Source organism: Bos javanicus, chromosome 21 (genome assembly GCF_032452875.1).
Source record: "Bos javanicus breed banteng chromosome 21, ARS-OSU_banteng_1.0, whole genome shotgun sequence".
Classification (NCBI taxonomy): domain Eukaryota; kingdom Metazoa; phylum Chordata; class Mammalia; order Artiodactyla; family Bovidae; genus Bos; species Bos javanicus.
This window is the reverse complement of record NC_083888.1, coordinates 56,377,181-56,399,399: the sequence shown is the minus strand read 5'-3', so window position 1 is coordinate 56,399,399 and position 22,219 is coordinate 56,377,181.

Below are 22,219 nucleotides of genomic sequence, written 5' to 3'. Positions count from 1 at the left end.
GGACTGTGAGCTAATACATTTCAGTTTAAGCCACTCAGTCTGTGGTTCTCTGTTATGGTGGCCCTAGCTGACTAATACAGGTGGGATTTGAAGATCACCTAGCCTGCCTGCCTGCCTTCTGTGTAAGTGGTCTGTGGATTATCAGAAGCCAGTCTGATGGGTTCCCACCTACCACAGGGCTGAAAGTATAGACGCTGCATTTAACTCTATAAGCCAGGTGAAGTCATTCACCCAGAGGGTCTCCCACCAGCGGGTCAACAGGGAACAACCTCTAATTTAACGCAAATGTTGGCAAGACCTGTATAGTCCAGATGAGACCAAATCAGGTCAATTAATTCCCCAAACGATCCTAATTACCCAAATCTCTGTGTTGAGGCTCTGTCTGCTTGGCTGAAGAGAAACTTACTCACTGCCTGAGGTTCTTAGAATCACCAGGTGTGCTGACTCATGTCTGGAAATCAGAAATTTTGTCCTCACATTTGGCTTGTCCTGAGGGTGGGGCAAAAAATCAGGTGCCCCACCCATGATGGCCAGACTCCACTGGCCCAACCCACTACCACCTCTGACGTCCCATTCCCAGCTGTTTAGGGCTCAGGCCCCCCATCTCATCCCACCAGCTCCGACTTGGAGCTAGGACAGCTCCAAGTTGCATTTCCAAGTAAAAACACCTTCGGTTTAAGCTTAGGCAAGAGGGTCCTACAGCAAAGCAACCTCCTTGAAACGTGTGACTTGATTATCCCATGAGTCCACCGGGCTTCTCAAACTTGACATGTCCACACAGCACTTCTGACCTTCTGTCCCTACGAACCAACTCCTGTCACAGGCTTGCCTCATCTCAATACACATCCACTCCATTCATCTAGTTCTCGGGACTCATCCTAAATACATGACCATCAGTAAGTTGCTTCACCTTGCGGTGCCTCAGTTTTCTCATTTGTAAAATGGGGTCCATAGTCTTTATCTCCTAGAATTTTTATGAGGATTAAATGGGCTTGTAATGGATTGAGACCAAGGTCTGCAGCATAGTAAGTTCTGTTAGTATGAGCACGGACATGACCGATTGAATGAGCACACTAATTGCCTCTTCTTTCTTTCTCTCACATCTCACGTCTAATCTGTCAGCAAATCCTATTTGTTGCCCCCACAAAATACTGCCTGTTTCTCACCACTTCCCCTCTTATCACTCTGGTTCAACCCAATGATTTTGAGTAAATTTATAGTTACATAACCATCACCGCAGTCTCATTTTAGAACATTCCATCACGTCTTTTCTAGACATTTCGTGTAAGTGGAATCATGCAGTCTGTGGTCTTTGTGTCTGATTTCTTTCATTTAGCAGGGTGTCCTTGAGGTTCTTCCATGTTGTAGTAGGTTTCACTTTGTTCCTTTTTGTTGCTGAGAAGTATATCCCCTTGTGTGGACTGTGACTAACGTTTGCAACAGACTTCTCTTGGGTTTCCCTGTCCCCTTGTCCCCTCTGTTCCGGGCAAGAAGCCAGACAAGTTTTTTTAACCAAAGGTCAGTACATGCAACTCAAATTCAAACCCTCCCAGGGCTCCCAACTCAGAGTAAAAGCCAAAGTCCCTACAGAGGTGGCCTATTTGGCTCCAGTGGCCATAACAAATTCTACAGACTGGGGGGCTTAAACAACAGACATTTATTTCTCATAGTTCTGGGGGCTGGGAGGCCAAGATCAGGAGGCCAGCATGGTCAGGTTCCGGTGAGACCCTCCGCTTAGCTTCACTGTGTGCTCACTGATGTGATATCTCTCTCCCTTTGCTTACAGAATCTTATCAGATTTGGGGCTTCCCTGGTGGCTCAGACAGTAAAGAATCCTCCTGCAACGTGGGCAACCTGGGTTCGATCCCTGGGTTGGGAAGATCCCCTGGAGAAGGGAACGGCTACCCACTCTAGTATTCTGGCCTGGAGAATTCCATGGACGGAGGAGCCTGGCAGGCTACATACAGTCCATGGGGTCATAAAGAGTTGGACACCACTGAGCGACTTTCACTTATCAGATTAGGATACCCCCCAACCCCCTGTCGTTTAACTTTGCCTTCTAAAGCCCTGCCTCCAAACACAGCCACCTTGAGGGTTAGGACTTCAACAAGGGAATTTGGAGGGGACACGGCTCAGTCCACAGTAAGAGACCTACGAGGCTTTGTCTGATCTGACCTCAAGCACACCCAGCACCCTTCTGCCGCAGGGCCTTTGTCCTTGTGGTCCCCTCTGTCCAGACCATCCTTCACCCGACACCCACATGGCCTTGATGTCACTCACCTCCCATGAAACCCACCTGTCCACCCTCCACACCATGATGCCCTCAGCACGGCTCTCCTGCCCCACACCCACCCTCCCTCTCCCCCTTCCAGGCTTCATTTTCTCCATTGCACCATCTGACAAAAGAGATGTTTTTCTTATTTATTGCTTATTTTACTTAGAATGTGAACTTCATGAGGACGGGGGATGGTGTTGCTTTGCCTGGGCTCCACTCCCCTTCCCCCAGTTACGGCCATCCCTGCAGTAGGTACCTGACAAATATTTATGGGAGAGAAGAATGAGGAGCCGGGAACTCTAGGCCTGGCCCGGCCATGTGTCCTGCCAGCTCTGGGGACAGGCCAGAGAATTGCAGGCAGCCGTGCAGAAACGGGGCTGGACGGTGTGTATGCAGCCGTCAGTGTGAATTTGCTGTCTTGAGAGAACAGAACAGCACCCCAGTTCCATACGTGTACTTGGGGAGACAGGCCCATTGCAAGGCCCCACCCAACTTCCGTCCATGCCCCTCACTAACATTTCCTAAGTGCTGCTATGTACCAGGCATACAGAGAGCCCCTGCCCTCCAGGAGCTCACAGGCTGTTTAGGGATACAGGTCCAATCCAAGACAGTTAAGGTACCAGTAAAGGAGGCAGACAGTGACTAACCTTTCTAGTTGAGTGCAGTCTACTTTAGGGCATTCAAACTGGTTCCTGGAAGATGATTTGCATGATACAAGCAGAGGAGGGGGGCGGGCATGTTAGGGAGAGGAAACTCATTGTGCTGGGGAGGGGGTGGCGACTTGGAGATGGAGGAGGAGAACACAGTGGGCTGAGGCCAGGTCGCAAAGCAGTCTGAACCTTAGCCTATGAACTAGTGGTTCTCAAACTCTCCTCCGAGGGCCCCTGTGGGGTTCCTTACAGCCTCTCAAAAGGTGGACGGAGAGCTGGAGGACAGGGTGGGACCAAGAATTTGGCAGTGCTTATCGAGTGCCGTCTGATAGAACTTTCAGTGCTATTCAATATGGCAGCCTCTACTCCCCACCCCAGGTGGGTGTTGAACATTTGAAATGTAGATAGTGCAACTGAGGAACCAGATACCCAGTTATATTTCACATTAATCAATATAAATTGAAATTGCAATAGCCACTTGTGGCCACCATACTGGACAACACAGTAATGGGAATGGAAAATTTTCAGTGAGAGAACCTGACCAGAACCAGGCCGTAGAAGCAGCAGAGTCTCGAAACTACCTTAGGAAGTGGGTGCATTTATCTCCATTTTGCTGATGAAAAAATCAAGTCTTGGAGAAATGAACTGATTCGTTTAAGGTTTCTGAGCTAATCAGTAGCTGAGGTGGGTCTGAAATCTGAGCCTTTTAACAGCAAATCTGGGAGCCAGTCAGGGACCCTGGTACCAATGGGGCATGTCCAATGGGTTTATAAACATTCTATCATTGATAATTATGATGGCACAGACATCTTTTGTCAAACAAAATATTTTGTTGTTGTTTAGTTACTAAGTCATGCCTAACTCTTTTGCAACTCCATGGACTGTAGCCTGCCAGGCTCCTCTGCCGGGATTTCCTGGGCAAGAATACTAGAATGGGTTGCCATTTTCTTCTCCTGGGGATCTTCCTGACCCAAGGATCAAACCTGCGTCTCCTGCATTGGCATGCGGATTCTTTACCACTGACCCACTGGGAATCCCATTAGTTGTTCCCATACTAGAAACACATCAAGTTCTACTTCAGGGATAATGAGCCAATATGATAGGACTTAAAAACTTTATATTTGTAGAATGTTCTCAAAAGGAAATTTTCTACTAAAATTTCTTTCTTAAGTCCATACATTTGCTTTACTTAAATCAGCTACTATTTGGTTAGACATGAAAATTCTTACACATGTAATCAGCTTTCCCTGGTAATAAATGCCTGAGGCAAACAGTGAGATGGACAGAAGTAATAATCCCTCTCTATATTATTCATAGTACATCCTATCATCTACCAACATTACTGAAAACAATGAGGAAAGTTCTTACCCATCACATGACTCCTAAAGATAATTTCCTAATGAATATTTTCTTTTCTTCCCCCTGGCAGATAAAGTACTAAGTCAGGAAATGTCGCTAGACTCATTCCTGAAAGATTAAACTGTCTTGTTTTCCCTCCCTCAACTGCTTTCTCATCCATCTGACTCAGAAAGAGCTTGATAGGTAAAGGAAACTCCTCATGTTGGGGTACGGAGTCAGGCTGGGGAGAAGAGGCAGAGGACAGACAGACCCCACATCCTAAGGTCTGAACTGATGCAGCAGGAATTTGCACAGATCTTCACTTTCATGCAGGATTCCCAAGGCCTCTTTATCCTTCAAAATTGCACCCTGGAATATGGGAAGGAAAGACTCAGTTAAGCTCCCACATGGGCATATTGTGTTTTTTGCTTTCCACCAATGAAAGTTTAAGTGAAAGTTGCTCAGAGGAAATTAACCATGTTCTCTATTGCTCTTGACAAAATCTAGGTTTGTGTAATAGTCAGGACATACTGGGTTATGCTGTAGTAAGAAATAACCCCTAAGTTTCAGAGACCCAAGAAAAAAGGGTATTTCTCTTTTCTGTTACATGTCTATCTAGGGTTAGCTGGACGCTCTGTTTAACACAGTCACTCAGAGACCCAGACTGACTGAACAGACTGCTTCTCAAACACTGTCAAGAGCACCAAAGGGTTTCACCTCTCACCTCCATGCTCTGGCCGGGAAGTCACGTGCAAACTTCCCCTCATAACTTATTGGCCAGAATTAATCCCATGGTCCCATCCAAACACAAAGGGGTCAGGAAGTGCAATCCTGCTGCTTACCCAGGAGGCAGAGAGCAGGAAACCCCTGGCCCTAGCACTTGACCACCTCAGCAGAGACCCGTCCCTCTGTTCTGCCTGTGCTTTCCTTATTCTGGAATTCCACTTTCCTCTTGATTTCCAGTAGTGGAGAGTGGAAGGAGAGGGCAGGTGTTGCAAGTGTGACCGGTCACCAGGAAGTCTTCGCTGAATGAATGCTCCTGCCGCCGTGTTCTTCACATCAGGAAACTAAGTCAGAGCAGAGCTGTCCCCAAGGGAGGTGCTGAAGCACAGTGACTCGCCAAGCTTCAGGGAAGGCCAGACGTGGGTCTCATCCTCAGCTGGGAGGGGCCCCCGACGTCATCTAATACAGCCCCGTCTTCTCAGGGTCGAGAACCGGGGCCCACAGGAGGTTTACCTGAGGTCACCCCAGAGGCAGGACTGGAACCCAGCTCCCCTAGGACCAAAAACAGAATTTTCTCCATGGCTCACCTACTGGCATCCTGGTCTGAAAGGAGTGGAGGGGAAGACAGAGGCTGGAACGCAGGGGTGTGGCCCCCGAGACATATAGCCTCTTTCTGAGGTCACTCGATCAAGGCCTTTCCTCCTGCTTAAACCAATATCTCTGGCAGGCCCCCCTTGGGAATGCCATTTCGTTTTGGCAAAAGCTGCCAATCCAGATGCTTCTTCTAGCTTCCTGTGACATTCGAGGAAACTGGAGCTGTGTATGTCAAACAGAAGAAAGTGATTCAGAGAAAGAAACACAGACACCAGAGGTGAACGGGATGAGAGCGCGGTTCACAAAGAAGCACTAACTGTGGGCCTTCCATCTGCCAGTCTGTCCAAGATTACGTACCCTGAGGGCTACAGTCTGAAATGTTCTGGTCTGTTTCCACTTATCCAGTCCCACTAGGAGACAGACTTCCTCTGGAGTCTTGCCTGTGAACAGCATCAGCCCCAGGTATAGAGAGCCACAAGGCAACCTTTGCATAAGGTTCCATGGGTATTTGTTGAATAAATTCATAACAATGGGAAGTCATTTAAAGGTTCTAAACACAGAGGTGACAGTATCATGTTTGTCTTTCAGAAAGATCAAGAGAGTGACATGTACAAGCAATGTTTGGGCTGAGTCAAGGATGGTAGAGGAGGGGCTGGAAAATGGAGCATGTGAAGAACATTCCAAGCCAAGAAGGAGTATGAGGGTCCGATGAGGGGAATAAGCAAGATGCAGATCAACTTCATTCATTCATTCATCCACTCACTCAACCCATATTCTCTTCCCTTGGAAGTGGTAGTGAAGGTAGGAGAAGGTGCAAATGATAAAAACTCAATAGATAATGCCATGCCAAACCCTTTTGTCCACATTATGGCTTCTCCAAGACTGCCTGGGGAGTCGATGTGAAACCTGGGTTGCATTCTTCCTGCGCCCAGCACAGCTGTGCTTCACCAACCACTCCTGGAGAGAAGGACCCAAAAGCAGAAACATAACGGGTCCAGTAACCCCTGAACTGGACAGACAGACAGCAATAACGGAGGGCTGACAGGGATGGTTGTCAAGGAGGCATTTTTGGACCCAGGGTCAGAGTCAAGATGGATGAGACAAAATTATGGTGGAGACTGAAACCAGACTCCTGCTCTGCACTGCTCAGTGGGTTCTGCACTGCTCAGTGGGTCTCTGCTCTGCACCCCAACCCTGGCCTTGCATGCTCCCCTACTCTTCTCTGCTCCACCCCAGATCACCCCAACCCCCTTTACTCACTCAATTCCTCACCCAGCTGTTGCGTCCTTTAATCTCACAAGTCCCCAGGAAATGCCCACTTTAGGGGACTAGCTTGGGGATCCATGCATTTGTTCTTCTGATTCACAGATTTTTTCTTCGTCAAAGAGAATAATCACAGGGAAGTAACAGCTGGGTGCTATTTTTATATCATCTTTGTGATTGAAGAAAGCCCACTTCACAGATCACCAAGATTACCATTACCACTGTTACCAACCTGGGTTCCTGGACTCCTTTTAATCAGCAGCAATTGAGAAAAGGCCAGATGAGAAATTCAGGCAAGGCTTTATTGAAGTTAGCGCTGCAACATGGGGGAGTGAAAACAAGTAACAGGTGCCCTTGTTTGTTCCCTGAGGTGGCGGGGGCGGGGGGGTAGGTGAGCTGGTTGCTTAATTGGGGTGAGGGGCAGGGGCAGATCAGTGGCTTAGGTGGTCTGCCCACCCCCTTGGTGGTGCTGTAGGAATCATGTGCCATTCCTTGCTTTTGCTCCAGGCACTCAGAAGGGGCAGTTAGGTTTTGGCCTTTCTGTATCGTGTTGTTCATAATTAGCCCCAATTGTGCATGTGTGCAATTATGCGTAGTCCCTTAGGGTTTCTTGGTATCCTGTTGCTCGAGGAGTTGGTTGTCCAGGTGCAAGCACTGCAGTAAAGGGCCCCAGGTCTCAGGGCCCAGGCTACATCGCTACAATTACATAAAGTTCACGAGGAGCCCCAGCAACTTGTCAGACCCCTGGGGAAGCCCAAGCATATGGCCTCTCCCAGCCTCAGGAAAAAAGCATCCAACGTCAGGAGAGTCATGTGGCAGCCTTTGCAAAGATGTTGCTGCTGCTGCTGCTGCTGCTAAGTCGCTTTAGTCGTGTCCGACTCTGTGCGACCCCACAGACGGCAGCCCACCAGGCTCCGCCATCCCTGGGATTCTCCAGGCAAGAACACTGGAGTGGGTTGCCATTTCCTTCTCCGTTGCAAAGATGTTAGAACACCTGTAATTAAAAGCAAACCCTGATTAGTCTGCGTGAGGGCAACTTAGTTTCTTCCTCAAATCCGAGGCAAATTGACTTTCCTCCGGTGGGCCAGAAGGAGAAGCACCTCCAAGGTGAGAGTCTCCCAGACTTGAAGCAGTGGTGGGGGAGGAAATCCCAGCTTGAATAACATGTCAAAAATAATAATCTTGTTATTTAAAGCAGGGACACAGGGAGAATCCTGTAAAAGCACTGATGACATTGCCATTAATGCCAAGAGAGTTCAACATGACTGATGGCTCCAATAAACAGCCAGTGAATCAGAAGTGATTGATTAGTCTTCTCTTTAAAGCGTGGCCAAAAACTGCCTCGGCCAGCATCCTTGCATTTTCCACCGGTGAAAAATGCACGTTCGAATAACGTCAGCTGTATTAAATGATCACCCTTCTGCAAATCAATCTGCTAATACCTGCCCAAGATGTGAAGTCTAGATCTGGGGATGTGTTATATATGTGTGTCTGTGTACAAGCTTCCCTGTGCTGTCACCCTCTGCTCTGGAAGGTCAGTTAAAGCTGGGGTGCATGAGGTTGACTTCTAGGGGTGGTCTCAGAGAAAGGTGTGAGGGAAGCAGGATGGAGGGGGGAAACCAGCTGAGCAGGAATGTGGACTCAGCTGGGCCAGCTTCATTTGGAGCTTACGGGAGCTCTAGATCATAGCTGTATCCCAGAGTCACCCCCACACAGAACTGTGGCAGAGAGAGCAGCTGGGTTGTAGCCCATGTCCGCCTTTGCCCGTGATCTGTAACGGTAGAGATGGAGGTAACCTCCCAGGTGAAACTCCTTCCTGGCAGGGGGCACCACTGCAGGGAAACGGGCATCAGTGAGGGGTTAGCAGCCAGCACTTCCAGTAGCTGGGCGATGCCTGCACTAATCTGTAAAGGTCACTGGGGGAGGGGCACCAGCAACATCCACTGTGCCAATGGTCTCAGACCTGAGTGTCTGTAAAATTCTCTGCAAGGCTTCTTAGCACACAGACCACTGGGCCCCAGCCCTAGAGATTCTGATTCAGGAGGTCTGGGTTGGACTGACAAAGTGCATGTCCAACAAGTTCCCAGGTGATGCTGATGCAGCTGGTCCAGACGTCATTCTTTGACAGTCACCTTCTCTTCCCTTCCCCTCTCTTCACCCTGTCGCCAGAATGGAAATAACCACACCCTAACTTGGTTCACCCAACACTTGGTCGATTGCACCATACAACCACGGCTGCCTCGGGTGATGATCTATCTTCCTTGTTGTTGAGTTGGTAAGTTGTGTCTGACTCTTTTGCGACCCCAGGGACTGTAGCCCACCAGGCTCCTCTGTCCACGGGATTTCCCATGCAAGTATACTGGAGTGGGTTGCCATTTCCTTCTCCAGGGGTCTCTCTGATCCAGAGATCGAACCTGCGTTTCCTGCATTGGCAGGTATACTTTTTACCATCTGAGCCACCTGGGAAACCCCATTATCTGCTCTAGGTAGCTGCAAATAGAACATTCACCTTTAAATGCTTTTGACAAACACATCCCAGCTCAGTGCCCAGTACACGATAGGTCTCAGTAAATGTCTTGAGTGCATACATGAATGCCTCAATGTAAAGGCAACAGTGATGTATAAAAATATATACTGTCCCAGGGGTCAGGAGCAGGCTGCTATTTTAATGTTGCCTTGCTCTACGAATGACTGCAGAAGTCACATTGGAGGGAAGGAAGCTCTGATTGTTTTGGGAAAAAAAAAAAAACACATCTATGAATCTTCTCACTGGCAGAAGTGAAGCAAAGTTGGGGGCATGAAAATCAGAGGCTGAGCTGTGCTGTTGTAATAATGTCAGAGCCAGTCTTCACTGTAGAGAAGCACCTCTAAGAAAGATTGCAATAGTGATTGGGAAGAAGATCATGGATGTTAGTGATGTGGGGCCCAACAGGTCAGGGTCCTCTGTTGGGGAGAGAAGAGGGGCACCAGCAACATGGCCTCAGCAGAGGCCATATTGACCCACACCAAGCAGCGGCAGGCTGGTGACCAAGGAGAGAGAACCAGTCTGGGCAAGCATCCCGGGTGGCCAGGGGCTTTGAGATCCACAATAAGATATTAGCCTGTTCTCTTACCCATAATATAAGTCCCAGGTCTTCAGAGAAATTGCAAAGCAAGAGACAGCCTGGTTTAGGCTGGGCTTTGGAGAAGCGTGCAAGGTAGGCAAAGAAGAATCAGTTTGGATAGGTGAGTAATGAGAGAGTAAGGGATGACCCAGGGGCCTGGAGCATGTTCAGGTAAGAAGTTGACTTGGGAGGGTGGCCAACTGCCCCTGCTTGCCCTGGAAGGAGGAGCTTCCCAGGTGATAGGATTTTCAATGCAAACACTGGGAAAGTTCCAGACGAACCAGGATAAGTTGAGAAACCAACTAGATGGGGTGATCAGAGAAAACCAGTGCCCATGAAACCTGTAAACACTCCTCCAAGATCTCCCTAAACTGTCAGGAGGAGAAGTGGTTAAAAACTGGCCTTCTTTCCATCTCTCAGAAAAGGGACTGGGCTAGTTGGCTAGTAAAGGGATGGGTGACCTTGAAGGCTGCCCATCTGGGGGACATGAAGGATATACCACTATAATCTGAAAATTTGTATCACAGCTAATGATTTTATACTAATCTTCACCAGGGGAGAATAGCCAGCAAATGTGATGTAGTGGACCCAGCAGTGAACTAGGAATCAGAAGATTTCAGCTCTTGCCCAGCCCTTCCACCAACCAAGCTGTGGGACCACAGATAAGTCAATTTCCCTCTCTGGGCTCCCTTTTTCTCCCTTGTAAAAATGAAGGTTTCAACTAGGTCCAGGGTTTTTACATACCATGGATCCCTTTGGCAGTTTGGTGAGGCTTCTGGACCCCTTTGCAGAATAATGTTTAAAAGTGCAAAAAATAAAACTGAATTTGCAAGGGAAACCAATTATCATAAAGTTATCAACATACTGAGAAAACCACATTATATAGCAACATATAGGCTTATTCATAAATGCAACGAAGAAGAACCAGCAGTGGGCTTAACAACTGTAATTTCAAAGTAGTTATAAATATAAACAATATTTTAGGATATCTGCAACAACTATAATTTGATGTGAAAATATTTGTGACTTTTATTGGTAATAATGTCACAGGTGCTGCCAGGGCAACCATGGTTTATTGCCCACATTTGTAATGTAGGAAGGAAATGTCACATTTCAGTTAGAGGTTTGTGAAAATAAAAATGGGGGAAAAAACCCACTTTTTTCCCTTTCTACTTTCCTCTAGTTTTATCCACAAACCCTATTGGGAGCTGAGTGATCCCTCATCCTTAAATTCATTATGTTGAAGTCTTAACACCCAGGACCTCAGAATAGGGCTATATTTGGAAATATGGTCCGTATAGTCAAGGCTATGGTTTTTCCTGTGGTCATGTATGGATGTGAGAGTTGGACTGTGAAGAAGGCTGAGCACAGAAGAATTTATGCTTTTGAAGTGTGGTGTTGGAGAAGACTCTTGAGAGTCCCTTGGACTGCAAGGAGATCCAACCAGTCCATTCTGAAGGAGATCAGCCCTGGGATTTCTTTGGAAGGAATGATGCTAAAGCTGAAACTCCAGTACTTTGGCCACCTCATGCGAAGAGTTGACTCATTGGAAAAGACTCTGATGCTGGGAGGGATTGGGGGCAAGAGGAGAAGGGGACGACAGAGGATGAGATGGCTGGATGGCATCACTGACTCGATGGACGTGAGTCTGAGTCAACTCCGGGAGTTGGTGATAGACAGGGAGGCCTGGCATGCTGCGATTCATGGGGTCGCAGAGAGTCGGACACGACTGAGCGACTGAACTGAACTGAACTGGAAATATGGTCCTTAAACAGGTAATTAAGTTAAAATGAGGTCAATAGGCTGGGCTCTAATCCAACAGGACTGGGGTCCTTAAGAAAAGAGGAGATCAGGACAGGCACACACAGAAGGAAGAGCGTGTGAAGACACAGGAGAAGGTGGCCATCTGCAAGTCAACAGGAGAGGCCTCAGGAAAAATCAAACCTGCAGACACCTGATCTTGGACTTCCAGCTTCTAGAACTGTGAGAGAATAAACATCTGTTGTCTAAGCTGCCCAATCTGTGGTGCTTTGCTATGGCAGCACAAGCAGGCTAACATAAACCTCCAAGCCATAGATGCAGTTGAAGAATTCCAGATTATAAACAACAAGGACCTATTATATAGCACAGGGAACTATGCTCAGTATCCTGTAATAAACCATAATGGAAAAGAATATATATGTATAACTAAATCACTTTACACCAGGAACCAACACATTGTAAGTCAACTATACTTCAACAGAACTTTTTTTTTTAATTAAAAAAAAAGAATTCCAGATCAGAACGGTCTCTAATATTCTTTGACTCTGCCCACGCTAACAAAGCTCTCAACACGGTAAAAGAAGGGCTCTGAGAATGAAGGTGAAAGGACATGTTCTTTGAGCCACAAGACAGAAGGAGAAGGATTCCCACATGCTCCAGGCTCCCTTCATTTAATATGATGGCTGGTGGTCCCCAGCGTGCTAAGAATCTCACCACCCACATACTCTCACCTCTGAGAGTATGTATGATCTGCAAGCTCTCGAGGGCAGCCCCTGTGCACCTCACAGTGTATCTGCAGAAACCTTCAGCCCAGATGGATTTATGACCTTGATCCCAGGACACAGTGGATGGTGCCTGCTAGCAAAAGAGCAAGGTTTGAGGAGTATCTCCTGCCAGTTCCCGGTGAGAAGCTGATGTTCATTTTTCCCGAGCTCTCATCACTTTCCCAGCACCAAGGGCCTGTCACAGGGCTACCACGCCCAGCCAAGGGGCACGAGATGTGGGCATGGTGAGGATGGGTCTGGATTCCCTGGAGCTCATGATGAGGAGCCAGAAAGTAGAAGAGAGTTGGGGCCTGAGGAGAGGGACAGGGAGCCCAGGGAGGAGAGAAGGTGAAGACAAAGGAGAAGGGGATTGTTGAGCAGAAAGGAAGAAGGTAAAAGAAAGGAGATGGAGGGAGAATGAGATAGTTAGATGTGGGAGACAGGAGAGAAATGGAGGAAGAAAGAGAATAAAGAAAAGGAGAATGGGTGTGAGCAGTTAATTCTGCCTTCAGGGAAGGCTGTCTAAGGCTCTCTGGCTTCTCCAGGGACTTCCATGACCCAAGGCCAATGAGAACCAGGAGAACACAGAGAGGACCCCTCCCCTTCACATCAAATGTGGAGCCTCAGCAGCTCCCACATCTGTTTCAGCAAACGGCATTTGCACAAAAGGCATTCCCCTGCAGAGCCTCAACTGCTAGTTCTGGGGAGGCAACACAAGAAGAGGCTGCTCTCAGCCTGACCTGTGACCATCTTTGAAGGGAGCTGCCGCCATTCATGCAGCAGGGTGCCCCACCCACAGCTGGACAATGATGCCTCTCCCCAGAGCCCCAGTCCTCCGGCTTCTCATGGAAAAATCAATGACAGGGTTTATTTTCTTGATGCCGGCTTGTTTTTCGACCCTGTCGGCCCTGATGTGATGCTTAATACTTCCCTGGGGAGTTGGGTGAAGCCACTGCAATCTCTTAGATAAATACCTAATTAGGATGCTTCTGAACAGAGTACTATACTTGGGAGAATGTATCTTGGGTCAGTGTGCAATTAAGGAGGTTATTATTTTCTCAAGAGAAAGTGGTGGTTCCGGCAGGTTCTGTACTTAAATATGTCATTAGATGCTTAAAGCATCTGGGGTACCTGGAAGTCACTATTTATTTTTAAGAAACTCACCTATTGCAACATTCATACCACTGAGCCACTGGGATGAGGAGAGACAGATGATGGTTCTAACTATGCAGTTGAGGGAGGCAAAGCCATACTCTGGGGTCACCATTCAACTAAACCAGTAGCAATGAATGATGTAAAACTAAATAGGCCCATTGATTCAGCCAAGAATCAAATCTATACTGGCAATGGTGCTCAGTGTTTCATTTAGGAGTTCATTTGATCCTCAGCACAACCCTGCAAGGGGCTCTTCTTCTTTTTCAGGGAATAACACTCCACACTGAATTTTTTCCACTTAAAAAATTTTAGGAAAATCCCTGGTGGTCCAGTGGAAGATTCCATGATTTCACTGCCAAGGGCACAGGTTCAATCCTTGGTTGGGGAACTGAGACCCCATAAGCCATTTGGCATGGCCAAAAAAAATATTGATACAGTCTTTAGAGTTTACATTCTCTTTACAGTTACTACAAAATATTGACTATGTTCCCCATATTATACCATACATCTCTGAAAATACATCTTATACTCAATAGTATGTACCTTCTACCCTCCTACCCCTAAACTACTCCCCCAACTAGTAACTACTAGTTTGTTTTCTATATCTGTGCGTCTGCTTTCTTTTTGTTATATTTGCTTGTTTGTTGTATTTTTTAGATTCTACATAGAAGTGATATGATATAGTATTTGTCTTTCTCTGCCTGACTTATTTCATTTAACATAATGCTCTCCAAGCCCATGTTGCTGCAAATGGCAAAATTTTGTTCTTTTTTATGACTGAGTAGTATTCCGAGTAGTATTCCATTGTATATATACCACATCTTCTTTATCTATTCATCTGTTGATGGACACTTAGGTTGCTTCCATATCTTGGTATGTTACTATTCTTATTTTACAGGTTAGGACATGAGCTCAGTGAAGAAATGTGCCCAAAGTTAATGAATCACAAAGCCACACCAAGGGTGCCCCAATATGATAATACTGGATTATAGCTGAAAGGGATGCCAGACATGGACTCTGCCTAAGGAAGAGTGCTTTAGTCAGTTCAGTTGCTTAGTTGTGTCCAACTCTTTCTGACACCATGGACTGCAGCACGCCAGGCTTCCCTGTCCTTCACCAACTCCCAGAGCTTGCTCAAACTCATTTCCATCAAGTCAGTGATGCCATCCAGCCATCTTATTCTCTGTCATCCTCTCTTGCCTTCAGTCTTGCCCAGCATCAGGATCTTTTCCAGTGAATAAGTTCTTCACATCAGGCGGCCAAGTATAGAAGTGTCTTCTTCAGCATCAGTTCTTTCAATGAAATTCAAGACTGATTTCTTTTAAGATTGACTGATTGGATCTCCTTGCTGTCCAGGGGACTCTCAAGAGTCTTCTCCAACACCGCTGTTCAAAGCATCAATTCTTCAGCACTCAGCTTTCTTTATGGTCCAGCTCTCACATCCATACATGACCACTGGAAAAACCATAGCTTTGACTAGATGGACCTTTGTCAGCAAAGTAATGTCTCTGCTTTTTAATATGCTGTCTAGGTTGGTCATAGCTTTTCTTCCAAGGAGCAGTGTCTTTTAATATCATGGTTGCAGTCACCATCTGCAGTGATTTTGGAGCCCAATAAAATAAAATCTGTCACTGTTTCCCCATCTATTTTGCCATGAAGTGATGGGGCCAGATGCCATGATTTTCATTTTTTGAATGTTGAGTTTTAAGCCATCTTTTTCACTCTCCTCTTTTACTTTCATCAGAAGGCTCTTTGGTTCCTCTTTGCCTTCTGCTGTAAGAGTGGTGTCATCTGCATATCTGAGGTTACTGATATTTCTCCCTGCAATCTTGATTCCAGCTTGTGCTTTATCCAGCCCAGCATTTTGCATGATGTATTCTGCATAAAGGAGAAGGAAATAGCAACCCACTCCACTCTTGCTTGGAAAATCCCATGGATGGAGGAGCCTGCGAAGAGTCGGACACGACTGAGCGACTTCACTTTCACTTTTCATTTTCATGCATTGGAGAAGGAAATGGCAACCCACTCCAGAATTCTTGCCTGGAGAATCCCAGGGACAGCAGAACCTGGTGGGCTGCCGTCTATGGGGTCTCACAGAGTCAGAAACGACCGAAGCGACTTAGCAGCAGCAGCAGAAGCACTCTGCATAAAAGTTAAATAAGCAGGGTGACAACATACAGCCTTGATGTACTCCTTTCCCATTTTGGAACCAGCCCTTTGTTCCATGTCCAGTTCTAACTGTAGCTTCTTGACCTGCATACTGGTTTATCAGGAGGCAGGTAAGGTGATCTGGTATTCCCATATCTTTATTTTATTTTTTTAATTTTTAAAATTATTTATTTATTATTTTTATTATTATTATTTTTTTTCACTTTACAATACTGTATTGATTTTGCCATATATCAACATGCATCCACCACAGGTGTACATGTGTTCCCCATCCTGAAACCCCCTCCTACCTCCCTCCCCATACCATCCCTCTGGGTCATCCCAGTGCACCAGCCCCAAGCTTCCTGTATCCTGCATCGAACCTGGACTGGCGATTCGTTTTTTATATGATATTATACATGTTTTAATGCCATTCTCCCAAATCATCCCCCCCTCCCTCTCCCACAGAGTCCAAAAGACTGTTCTATACATCTGTGTCTCTTTTGCTGTCTCGCATACAGGGTTGTCATTACTATCTTTCTAAATTCCATATATATACGTTAGTATACTGTATTGGTGTTTTTCTTTCTGGCTTACTTCACTCTGTATAATAGGCTCCAGTTTCATCCACCTCATTAGAACTGATTCAAATATTTTTTTTTTAATGGCTGAGTAATACTCCATTGTGTATATGTACCACAGCTTTCTTATCCATCCATCTGCTGATGGACATCTAGGTTGCTTCCATGTCCTGGCTAATATAAACAGTGCTGCAATGAACATTGGGGTACACATGTCTCTTTCAATTCTGGTTTCCTCGGTGTGTATGCCCAGTAGTGGGATTGCTGGGTTGTATGGCAGTTCTATTTCCAGTTTTTTAAGGAATCTCCACACTGTTCTCCATAGTGGCTGTACTAGTTTGCATTCCCACCAACAGTGTAAGAGGGTTCCCTTTTCTCCACATCCTCTCCAGCATTTATTGCTTGTAGACTTTTGGATCGCAGCCATTCTGACTGGCGCGAAATGGTACCTCATTGTGGTTTTGATTTGCATTTCTCTGATAATGAGTGATGTTGAGCATCTTTTCATGTGTTTGTTAGCCATCTGTATGTCTTCTTTGGAGAAATGTCTATTTAGTTCTTTGGCCCATTTTTTGATTGGGTCGTTTATTTTTTCTGGAATTGAGCTGCAAGAGTTGCTTGTATATTTTTGAGATTAGTTGTTTGTCAGTTGCTTCATTTGTTATTATTTTCTCCCATTCTGAAGGCTGTCTTCTCACCTTGCTTATCTCTTTAAAAATTTCCCACAGTTTGCTGTGATCCACACAGTCAAAGGCTTTAGCATAGTCAATGAAGCAGAAATAGATGTTTTTCTGGAATTCTCTTGCTTTTCCTATGATCCAGTGGAAGTTGGCAATTTGATCTCTAGTTCCTCTGCCTTTTCTAAAACCAGCTTGAACATCTGGAAGTTCTCAGGTCATGTACTGTCAAAGCCTGGCTTGAAGAATTTTGAGCATTACATTGCTAGTATGTGAGATGAGTGCAATTGTGCAGTAGTTTGAGCATTCTTTGATATTGCCTTTCTTTGGGATTGGAATGAAAACTGACCTTTCCCAGTCCTGTGGCCACTGCTGAGTTTTCCAAATTTGCTGGCATATTGAGTGCAGCACTTTCACAGCATCGTCTTTTGGGATTTGAAATAGCTCAACTGGAATTTCATCACTACCACTAGCGTTTTTCATAGTGATGCTTCCCAAGGCCCACCTGACCTCGCACTCCAGGATGTCTGGCCCCAGCTGAGTGATCACACCATCATGGCTATCTGGGTCACTGAGATCTTTTTTGTATAGCTCTTCTGTATATTCTTGCCATCTTTTCTTGATATCTTCTATTGAATGCCCAGATTCAAGCAGGAACAAAAACAAGGAAACTAGAGAAGTTGAAGCCTCTGGAACACAGGGCTGCAGCAAACATTAAACACAGTCCAACTCCTAGACAGATTAACATAAACTCTCACACTAAAGGCCATTTACCCCATGCCTTATTGCCCAACGCATGCCTGGCTTTCAAGAAGAAATAACAAAGTCTGACAAAAGGCAAGAGAGAACAGTCCAAAGAAACAAAGCCGTCATAAGCGCCAGACTCAGACATGCTACACCTGTTGGATATCAGAGAGTACTGAAATAAATGTGGTTAATGTGTTGAGGGCTCTAGTGGCAAGAGTAGAGAACATAGAAGAACATATGAATAATGTAACCAGTAAGACAGAAGCTCTCGGAAAGAATCAAAAGAGAAATGCTAGAAGTCAAAAACACCATCAGAGAATGAAGAATACCTGGGATGAGCTCATCAGGAGACTAAACACAGCCAAGGAAAGAATCGGTGAACTGGGAGACAGGTAAACAGAAATTTCCTGAACTGAAATACAAAGAGAAAAAAGCATGAATAAAAACAGAAAATCCAAAAATTGTTGGACGCTATCAAAAGGTATATGCATAGTTGGAATGCCAGAAGGACAAGAAAGAGAAAATAGAGCAGAAGAAACATTTGAAGTAATAATGGCCAAAACCTTTCCAAATCACAAATCTAGGAAGTTCAGAGAACACTATGCAGAATAAACACCAAAACAAACAAGCAAGCAAGCAAGCAAACAAAATAACTTTACACCTAGACACATCATATTTAAATGACAGAAAACCCAAGTCAAAGAGAAAATCTTCAAAGAAGCCAGAGGTGGCGGGGTGGGTGGGGGAACATATCTATAGAGGAGAAAAAAAGAATAGTTTTACCAGATTTCCCCAAAAGAAGAGAATGGCATGGAATATTTTAGATGTTGAAAGAAAAAGCCCACCAACCTAGAATTCTATACCCATAGAAATTACTCTTCCACAGTAAAGGAGATATAAAGAAATTTTCAGGCAAACAAAAATTGAGGGAATATAATACCAGCATACCTGCCCTGCAAAAAAAAAAAAAAAAAGATATAAGAAGTTCTGTAAGCAGCAAGAAAATGATATAAAGAAAAGAAAAGCATTAGAGAAGGAAAATATTTTTATTTTTCTTATTCTTAATTGATCTAAAAAATAAATTCATTTAAAGCAACAAGAATAAAATGTATAATTACAGCATATGGTAAGTGAAATGAATAACAGCAATGTCAAAACAGGTAGAAGGAGAAACTGGGGGGAAAGTACCTGTACCACATGGGAAGTGGCATAGCGTTATTTGAAAGTAGACTTACACTGGGACTTCCCTGGTGGACCTGTGGCTAAGATTCCATGCTCCCAATGCAGGGGGTGGGATTCGGTCCCTGGTCAGGGAACTAGATCCCACATGCTGCAACTAAGAGTTCACACGCCATAACTAAAGGTCTTGCGTTCCTCAGCTAAAAAGACTGAAGATCCCAGATGCCACAACTAAGACCCAGGGCAGCCAAATAAATAAATAAACATTTTTTTTAAGTAGACTAACATCAATTAAAAATGTGTTTTGTAAGCTACCACCAAACGAAGGAGTTATAATTGATAAGTTAAGAGGAGAGATTAAATGAAATAATAAAAATGTTCAATTATAACTAGAGAAAGGAGACTTCTGGTTTCTGTTTCACCATATAAGAAGCTCTTGGAAGTCACCAAACTATCCTCACAACAAGCAAATGTCAAATAAACAGGAAAATCAACACCTCTCCTTAGATCTGTAAAAGAAGTGAGGTCATGCAGCATCAAACCACTGCCCCCAAATTGTAGAGGCCAATAGATAAATATAGAGAATCACAGCTTATTGGAGCAGAAACCCACAAGCTGCAACCTCTAAACATGACCTGTAATTAATAAATTGCTGGAGGCTCAGGTGATCAAGTCTGGGAATAAAACACTCCAGGGTGACCCCCTCATCAGGAGGCCCCTAGACTTTTGTGTAGCACTAGCCTTCCGAATGGAAAAAGGGAAATACTCAACTTCTAGCCATCCTGTCTCACCTAAGGGGAAGAAAAAAACTGAAAAGCATGAGTGCAGTTCACAATCCACAGGTACAGGCTCATGGAAAGGCCAATATCTTGTCATAGGACTACAGAATGCTTCCCCCACCACAGACACACACCTCATCATTACATCACTAAAGGTCTGTCTACAGCAGTTCATTTCACCCAGTATATCATGTCCAGTTACCAAGAAAACATTACCAGACATGCTAAAAGGCAAAAACAAAAAAACCATAGTTTGTAAAGACAGAGCAAACATCAAAACCAGATTCAGATATAGCAGTCATGTTGAAATTATCATACCAGGAATTTAAAACAACTAGTATTAATGTGCTAAGGGCCGCTGCTGCTGCTAAGTTATTTCAGTCATGTCTGACTCTGTGCGACCCCATAGATAGCAGCCCACCAGACTCCTCCATCCCTGGGATTCTCCAGGCAAGAACAGTGGAGTGGGTTCCATTGACTTCTCCAAATATACTAAGGGTGCTAACTGATAATGTAGACAGAAAGCAAGAACAGATGGGAAATGAAACAGATGAGAAATGAAAATTCTAAGAAAGAACCAAAAGAAATGCTGGAAATAAAAAACAGTAACAGAAGTGAAGAATGCCTGCAATGGGCTTATTAGTAGACCAGACTCAGTTGAGGAAAGAATCTCTAAGCTTGAGGATACAGCAATAGAAACTTCCAAAACTGAAAAGCAAAGAGAACAAAGACTGAGAACCAGAACAGAATATCCAGATCGTGAGACAACTACAAAAGCTGTAAGATACACATCATGGGAATACCAGAAGGAGAGGAAAGAGATGAAAGGGACAGAAGAAACGAATGAGAAATGACTGAGAACTTCCCCTGCATTAATGTCAGACGCCAAACCACAGATCCAGGAAGCTCTTAGAACATGCCAGATAAATTAAACACACACATAGAAAACAAACAAACAAAAAACTACACTTAGGCATATCATTTTAATGCTGTAGAAAATCAAAGGTAAAGAAAAAAATCCTGAAAAAAAGAGAGAGAAAAAATATTACCTGCAGAGGAACAAAGATAAAAATTACATCCAACTGCTCCTCAGAAACCATGCAAGCAAAAAGAGAGCAGAGTGAAATATTTAAAGTGCTGACAGAGAAAAAGCACCAAACTAGAATTCTGTACTCTGCAAAATAATCTATCAGAAATAAAGGAGAAATGAAGACTTTCTCACACAAACAAAAATTAAGAGAATTTTGTTGCCAGTAGGTTTCTATGGAAGACATGTTAAAAGTTCTTTAGAGAGAAGGAAAATTATATAGGAAAGAAACTCAGATCTACATAAAGAAATAAAGAGCATTGGAGAAAGAATAATTGAAAGTAAGATAAAAACTTTTTTAAAAAACTCAATTGAGCTAACAGACAGTGGTTTGTACAAAATAATAACAGCAACAATGTATTTGTTACCTATATATATGGCTTAGGTATAAATGAAATAAATGACAGCAATGATAAGAGGGACAAGCCAGTAAAATTAGTATTATTGTTTTGTACTTGCACTACCCATGAAGCAGTGCAGTATTACTTGAGAGTGGACCTAGATTAGTTGTAAATGTTTACTGCAAACTCTAGTGTGTATGTATATGCTAAGTTTATTCAGTTGCGTCCGAGTCTTTGTGAGCCCATGGGCTATAGCCCACCAAGCCCCTCAGTCCATGGGATTATCCTGGCAAGAAACTAGAGTGGGTTGCCGTTTCCACCTCCAGAGGATCTTCCCAACCCAGGGATCGAACCTGCATCTCTGGCTGATCCTGCACTGGCAGGCGGATTCTTTACCACTGAGGGAAAACCACTAAAAAAAATTTTTTTATGCTCAGTTAAAACCACAAAAAAAGAAAAAGACAAAAATATAAGCAAAGAACAAGCACAACTTACAGAAAAAAATAAGTGTGGTAAACATTAGTCAAATTGTATCAGTGATCACTTTGACTAAATCAGTGGTCTAAACTCCAATTAAAAGACAGCAACTATCAGAAGGGATCCAAAAAACAAAACACAATGATACATTGTCACAAGAAATGTAATTTAAATATAAAGACACATATGTGTTAAAGGAAAATGGACAGAGAAAGATATACATTGTTAAGACATCAAAAGAAAGGAGGAGGAGCTATAGTAATATTAGAGCAGACTTCAGAGCAAGGAAAGCTATCATGGATGAATGAGGGCATTACACAATGTTGAGGGGTCAATTTCCATGAAGACAAAATGATTCTAAATGTGTATGTGCCTAACAACGGAGCAACAAAATACACAGGACAGAACTGATAGAGCTGCAAGGAGCAATATATGAGTCCACCATCAGAAACTGCAGTCCTCCTCTACCAGAAATGGACAGACTCAGCAGGCAGAAAATCAGTAAGGACGTGAATGAATCCAACACCAGCACTCAGCTGTGTGTAAAGGACGTCAATGGACTGCTTCCATCCCCAC